At 40.3% G+C, this 6,041-nt stretch overlaps 1 non-coding gene and 1 pseudogene across 1 annotated transcript; both read right to left on the reverse strand.

Annotated features, from left to right (window-relative positions):
• Positions 1-1,596: 1,596 nt before the first annotated feature.
• LOC138787694 (U2 spliceosomal RNA) lies at positions 1,597-1,784 on the reverse strand. The gene has a single exon (XR_011362436.1). It is a non-coding gene; the product is annotated as a U2 spliceosomal RNA (small nuclear RNA).
• A 760-nt stretch (positions 1,785-2,544) lies between these two features.
• On the reverse strand, positions 2,545-2,658 carry LOC138787684 (U2 spliceosomal RNA; annotated as a pseudogene).
• Positions 2,659-6,041: the final 3,383 nt, after the last annotated feature.

The raw sequence follows: 6,041 nt of genomic DNA on the forward strand, positions 1-6,041 counted from the left end.
TTACAGCACAGTATAGTTTTTTTTTTTTTGCATATTGGGCAATGGATTACATAAACCACTGTATACACTGTCATACATCAAAAGTAAATGTTATAAGTTGGGAAATTCTTTTGATGTGTACCTCTTATAAGGGTACTATTACACCAAGAAATTTTTCGACGACTAACGATTAACGATAAACGATCTTAAACGACCACTAAGGCAAACGACCCGAAATCGTTCGCCCAATTACATGGAACGATGATCGTTATTTATGATCGTTCTTGCGGTTGTTTAGTCGTCGGTATTGCGTGCATTTCAGCTGCGAATTCTTATTTCACCGAACAATGTGCGAACGATGTGCGAACGATCAAACGATAAAAATAGGTCCGGATCCTATTAAACGATCAACGTTTTCTCGTTGGTCGTTTAATCGTTGCCTGCTATTACATGAAACGATTATCATTCAAATCCAAACGATTTTTCGAACGATAATCGCTCCGTGTAATACCAGCCTTATAGAAGAAATATGGTGGCTAATAAGTTAAGCAGTAAATTAACATTAGACCATGTAACACTCTGTAAAGATAGGTCACATGTATAAAACCAAATTTAATGTATGATGCAATAGAAAATTATTAATAAAAAAAAATGCTATACTTATGGTATAGAGCTAATTTAACATAACTGATATATAATTTAATAAAGCTGATACACCAAAAGGACAGCCACCTTGTCCTTTTACCTGCAATAAAGAAGAGTTTGGAACTCTATGGGTGAGTGCCATGATCCATTGGATTATTAGCTATATGGATACTTTCTACTTTCTCACTGAAGAACCACAAAAATTATTTCTCTTGTACCTGTAAGAGGTTGAAAACCTCAGTAGTAGCTTCAATATTTCAGGTGGGAACAAGCCTGGGAGGTTGGGCATTGCCTCGTTTTCTTTGCTTGAGATCAAATAGCGTCCGTTATTTCATTTCTACAATAACGGCCTCAAGCGGCCAAAAAATACATAACATAGCCAATACCTGTGGCTCAGAATTGTAGGAATTGTTTATTAAAGTAATGTAATAGCCTGGAAGTGGTAACATACAGTATTGGTGACTATTTTTACATTTATTAGTAACATCCAGGTGTCTCTGTACATGGTAGATGAACCGTTACAGTATCTGCATGGTGGAGTGGAAGCTTTCATGTGGTCACCTGATCATTATCCTGTGCTATGGATGTGGAAAAGAGATTTGTGTATAAGTTTTATTTACTGTAAAGAGTAAAAAAAACAACTGTTCTGTATTTTACTCTTCAAGGCACATATTACACATGCTATTTATCTGGATATACTATATGAAAATGTAAGCAACTGTAGACCCCCCCCCCTTTTTCTTTTGTGATTTTTTTATTAAATTTTTTTTCTCCCATAGAAGTATTTGGGAGACACCAAGGCCACATTTTCTTGACCATACCATGGCTGCAATTTTGAAAAACTATGCATCCCACAGGAAAGATAAGTACAAGTCCTCCCTTTATATTTCCCATTTAAATCAATTTCTGCTTTTGTCACAAAACCTGCAGCGTCAGTTTAAAAAAAAAAATTATTTCTTTTTTAGTTTTTTTTTTTAGTGCACTGTACCTGGAAGCACTGTAATACCAGGTCGATGCCTAGAGAGGACATAGCAAGCTCTTTTTCCATCTCCCTGTTCTAAAAATCCATTTAACCCCTTTGCGTCAGAAATCTGTATATATACGTTCCTACACTAACAGGGGCTTTCTGATGTGAGCGAGATCGCTGCAGAGAAAGTGATCCTGCTCACATCTGTGTCTGGGGCCGGAGGTAATGAGAGTCAGCTGCGATCCCACAGCTGAGTCTCATTAACCCCTTAAACGCTGTGATCTACAGCGATCGTGGCGTTTAAGGTGCTCAATGACAGATCAAGCATCTGTCACTGAGTGATCGGGCTCCTTACCTCCGTCCTGTCGGATTCCGCGATCTATGTGTAGAGTCTGCTCTCAGGAAGGCTCTATACATAGATCGCTGATAACACTCATCTATGCTATGCTATGGCATAGCATAGATTAGTATATGTAATCTAATAATTGCATATTTTACAGTGAATAAAAGTGTAAAAAAAAGTAATAAAAAAGTTTTTTAAAGTATTAAAAAAAACCTTATAAACCCCCTCCCAATAAAAGTTTAAAAGACCCCCTTGCCCATTATAAAAATAAAAATCTAAATAAATAATTAAACATACAGTATTACATATCGTAGCGTGCGGAATATTCGGATCTATTAAAATATAACATTATTGTTCCTGCACGGTGAACAGCGTAAACGGAAAAAAAAACGCAGGATTGCTGATTTTATTAATTTATGTATCACAAAAAAATTTATAATGAGCAATCAAAATTATTCTTTTACACCAGTATGATATTAATAAAAACTGAAGATCATGGCGCAAAAAATGACACCTCAATCAGCCATGTAGGTGGAAAAATATAAAAACTATGACTCTTAGAAGGCGGGGAGGAACATTTCATTAATTTGACCCGGACTTTTGTGCATCAAAGGGCTCTGTCTTGAAGGAGGTAATATATGGTCCCCAGATAGGGGACGTATCAGATATTAAACTAAAAGAACAGATACTACACTTGATCTTACCCAAAAGGCCAAGAAGCGATCCCACACAGTATTTTTGCTCAGAATTTTGGTCAGTATTTTTCAACCAAAACTAAATGGCCAATATTTGCCATTTAATGATGACCATCCATTCAATTTCAATAGTTTGTGAATATAGCCTTGCTGTGTTTTCAATCCACTTCTGGTTTTGGTTGAAAAATACTGAGCAAAAATACTGTGTGTGAACATAGCCTAAAGGGGGTTACAAATGCCAATAAAAAGGAAAAGAAATATGCAATGCCGCAAGTATGGCTTTTTAATTTTTTTTTTAATTATTAAAAAGCTTTATGTGTTTCTAGCCTTAGGGTCCATTTACACAGAAAGATTATCTGACAGATTATCTGCCAAAGATTTGAAGCCAAAGCCAGAAACAGACTATATACAGAGATCAAGTCATAAAGGAAAGCCTGAGATTTCTTCTCTTTTCAAATCCATTCCTGGTTTTGGCTTCAAATCTTTGGCAGATAATCTTTCTGTGTAAATGGACCCTAAGGGCCCTTTTACACAGAAAGATTATCTGATAGATTATCTGCCAAAAATTTGAAGCCAAAACCAGGAATGGATTTGAAAAGAGGAGAAATCTCAGGCTTTCCTTTATGACCTGATCTCTGTTTATAGTCCATTCCTGGCTTTGGCTTCAAGTCTTTGGCCGATAATCTGTCAGATAATCTTTCCGTGTAAAAGGGCCCTTATGCTAAGTTTACACGAGGCGATTATTGGCCCGATCGCACGATTAACGATTTCGAAGTAACAATTTATTTTTCATAACGATCAGCGTTTAGATAGTACGATATATCGTACGGAAAAATCGTTTTGCGATCGGGCCCCCGCAGCCCGGCCCGCCCGCAGCCCGCCCCCCCCTCAACCACAGCCCCCTGCGCTGCCCCGATCGCCACCCCCGCCGCCCCGATCACCACCCCTGCCGCTCCGATCGCCCCCCGCTGCCGCTCCGATCGCCACCCCCGCCGCCGTCGCTCCGATCGCCACCCCCGCTGCCGCCGCTCCGATCACCCCCCCCTGCTGCCGCTCCGATCGCCACCCCCGCCGCCGCTCCGATCGCCGCCGCCTCTCCGATCGCCACCCCCGCCGCCGTGCCGTGCATTGATTGGCTGAAGAGGGGAGCCGGGAATTTCAAACGGCTCCTCTTCAGCCAATCAGTGCTAAAGAGGAGCACTGATTGGCTAAAGAGGAGCCGTTTGAAATTCCCGGCTCCCCTCTTCAGCCAATCAGTGCACTGAAGAGGGGAGCCGGGGATGTGGAAGACCTGCTACGCGGAGCAGGTTAAGTATGGTCGCTGCTGGGCCGGCGGGGGCGATCGGAGCGGCGGGGGTGGCGACCGGAGCGGCGGCGGCAGCGATCGGAGCGGCGGCGGGGGTGGTAATCAGAGCGGCGGCGGGGGTGGCGATTGAGCTGGCGCAGGGGGCTGCGGATGAGCGGGGGGCTGGGCTGCGAGCAGCCGGACTATCGCGCGACGACGGTTTACACTGAACGATCGGCGAATTTTTTACGAACGACGATTTAAGAACCTGTTAAAAGATCAAAATGAACGATTTCTCGCTCATCGTTTGATCATGCAAATTCGCACGATAATCGTTCCGTGTAAACCCAGCATTAGTCTTCAATATCGTGGTTAGGCTATGTTCACACTTTTTATTTTGGTCAGTATTTGTAACCAAAATCAGGAGTGGAACTGACAGGGCAAAATGATAATGTATAGATTTACCCAGTTTCTGTGTTTTTAACCCACTCCTGGTTTTGGTTAAAAAAAAAAAAAGGCTGACCAAAAGACTGATGGAAATACTTTGCATGAACAGAGGAATTCTTACACAGTGTAGAAGACAAACATTTTTGTATTTAATATTATATTAAGTATTCTAAGGCTATGTTTACACGCAGTAAAATAAAAGAAAAATATGAAAGTAAAAAATAGGTATAAAACAGGGCCATATTTTGAATCTGATAATGAGCTACATTAAAGTCTTTGAGAAAACAGCTGACTGTTTTTACAATGTGTGCAAAGACTGACATTTTCCATATACTGTAAGGCTATGTTCCTAATTCGAGAACATATTTCAGGAAGGCGGCCGTCTTTTACTGTAGTATTTCGTTTTTACTTTACTGTGTGTGTGAAAAAAGGCTCAAATAAAATATTTTAGAAAGCATATAGCATTCAAATGAGGGAATATGTAACATTTGGGCTAAGTTTCCACTTCGGGAACATGTTGGGGATGTCGGCCATTTTGTAACATAGGCGGCTGCTAATTATGACATTTGTCCAATACCTTCCCGATGTGGGAACATAGCCTTCTTCAAGATTTTGGAAGTCATTAGTGGTACCTTGGTTTACGAGCATAATTTGTTCCAGGACTGTGCTTGTAATCCAAACCCACTCTTAAACCAAAGCAAATTTTCCCATAAGAAATCATAGAAATGCAGACAATTGGTTCCTCACCCCCAAAATGTATTATTTATTATTCTGAATAACATGTAGAACAGATGAAACAAACATTAAGAAACAGCAGACTATGTGATATTATAAGTTACTGTACAGTAATGGAGAGGATGGGAACGACAAGGGCGGACAGAGACTGCAGGGAGCATGAAGGAGTGAGCAGGACAGATGTGGGCGCAGTATAGCAGCACTCTCTGTCCGGGGAGAGAGGGGTTACAGCTATGAAGAGATTACCTCCACAGTACTGTCCCCGGATGCAAGCCCCAGCCTGAAGTGGATCTGCTAGGATTTGGAAGGTGAGGGAGACTTCCTGAGTCAGAGTACAGTGCTGTAGACCCCGCTATGCAGGCTATGTCCCTCCCCCACTCGCCCTCCCACTCAGTACAGGGAGCTCTTAAACCAAAGCAATGCTCTTAAACCAAGTCACAATTTTGAAAAACTGAGCTCTTAAACCAAAACACTCTTAAACCAAGTTACTCTTAAACCAAGGTACCACTGTTTATTGTTTTCTTTACTTATTTTAACCCTTAGTGACCAAGCTGATTTTGACCTCAAGGCCATTTTTCAAATGTGACCTGTGACCAAATCTGGCAATTTCTGTTTAAAAAAATAAAGATGCCACATAAATGAGCAAATACTTCACATTTACAATATGTATACTTAATGTAGAATCAATCATAAATCTCATTTTACATTTTAAGGACCTTTAGAGGGCTTAGAAGTTTAGCAGCAAATTTGCATATTTTCATTACAATTTCCAAAATCAATTGGTCCCAACAAATATTTCACAAGATGTGTTAAAATTCGGTCATAGAAATGAATTATTTTTAAAAACTTTTTTAATATATTATTTCAGATGGTATTTTCTAATTTTACAAGAAATTTGCAAGAAATACAGAGGAATAAGTACCTTATATGGGGTCATAAACTGTT

The sequence above is a fragment of the Dendropsophus ebraccatus genome, chromosome 3, assembly GCF_027789765.1.
Source record: "Dendropsophus ebraccatus isolate aDenEbr1 chromosome 3, aDenEbr1.pat, whole genome shotgun sequence".
NCBI lineage: Eukaryota > Metazoa > Chordata > Amphibia > Anura > Hylidae > Dendropsophus > Dendropsophus ebraccatus.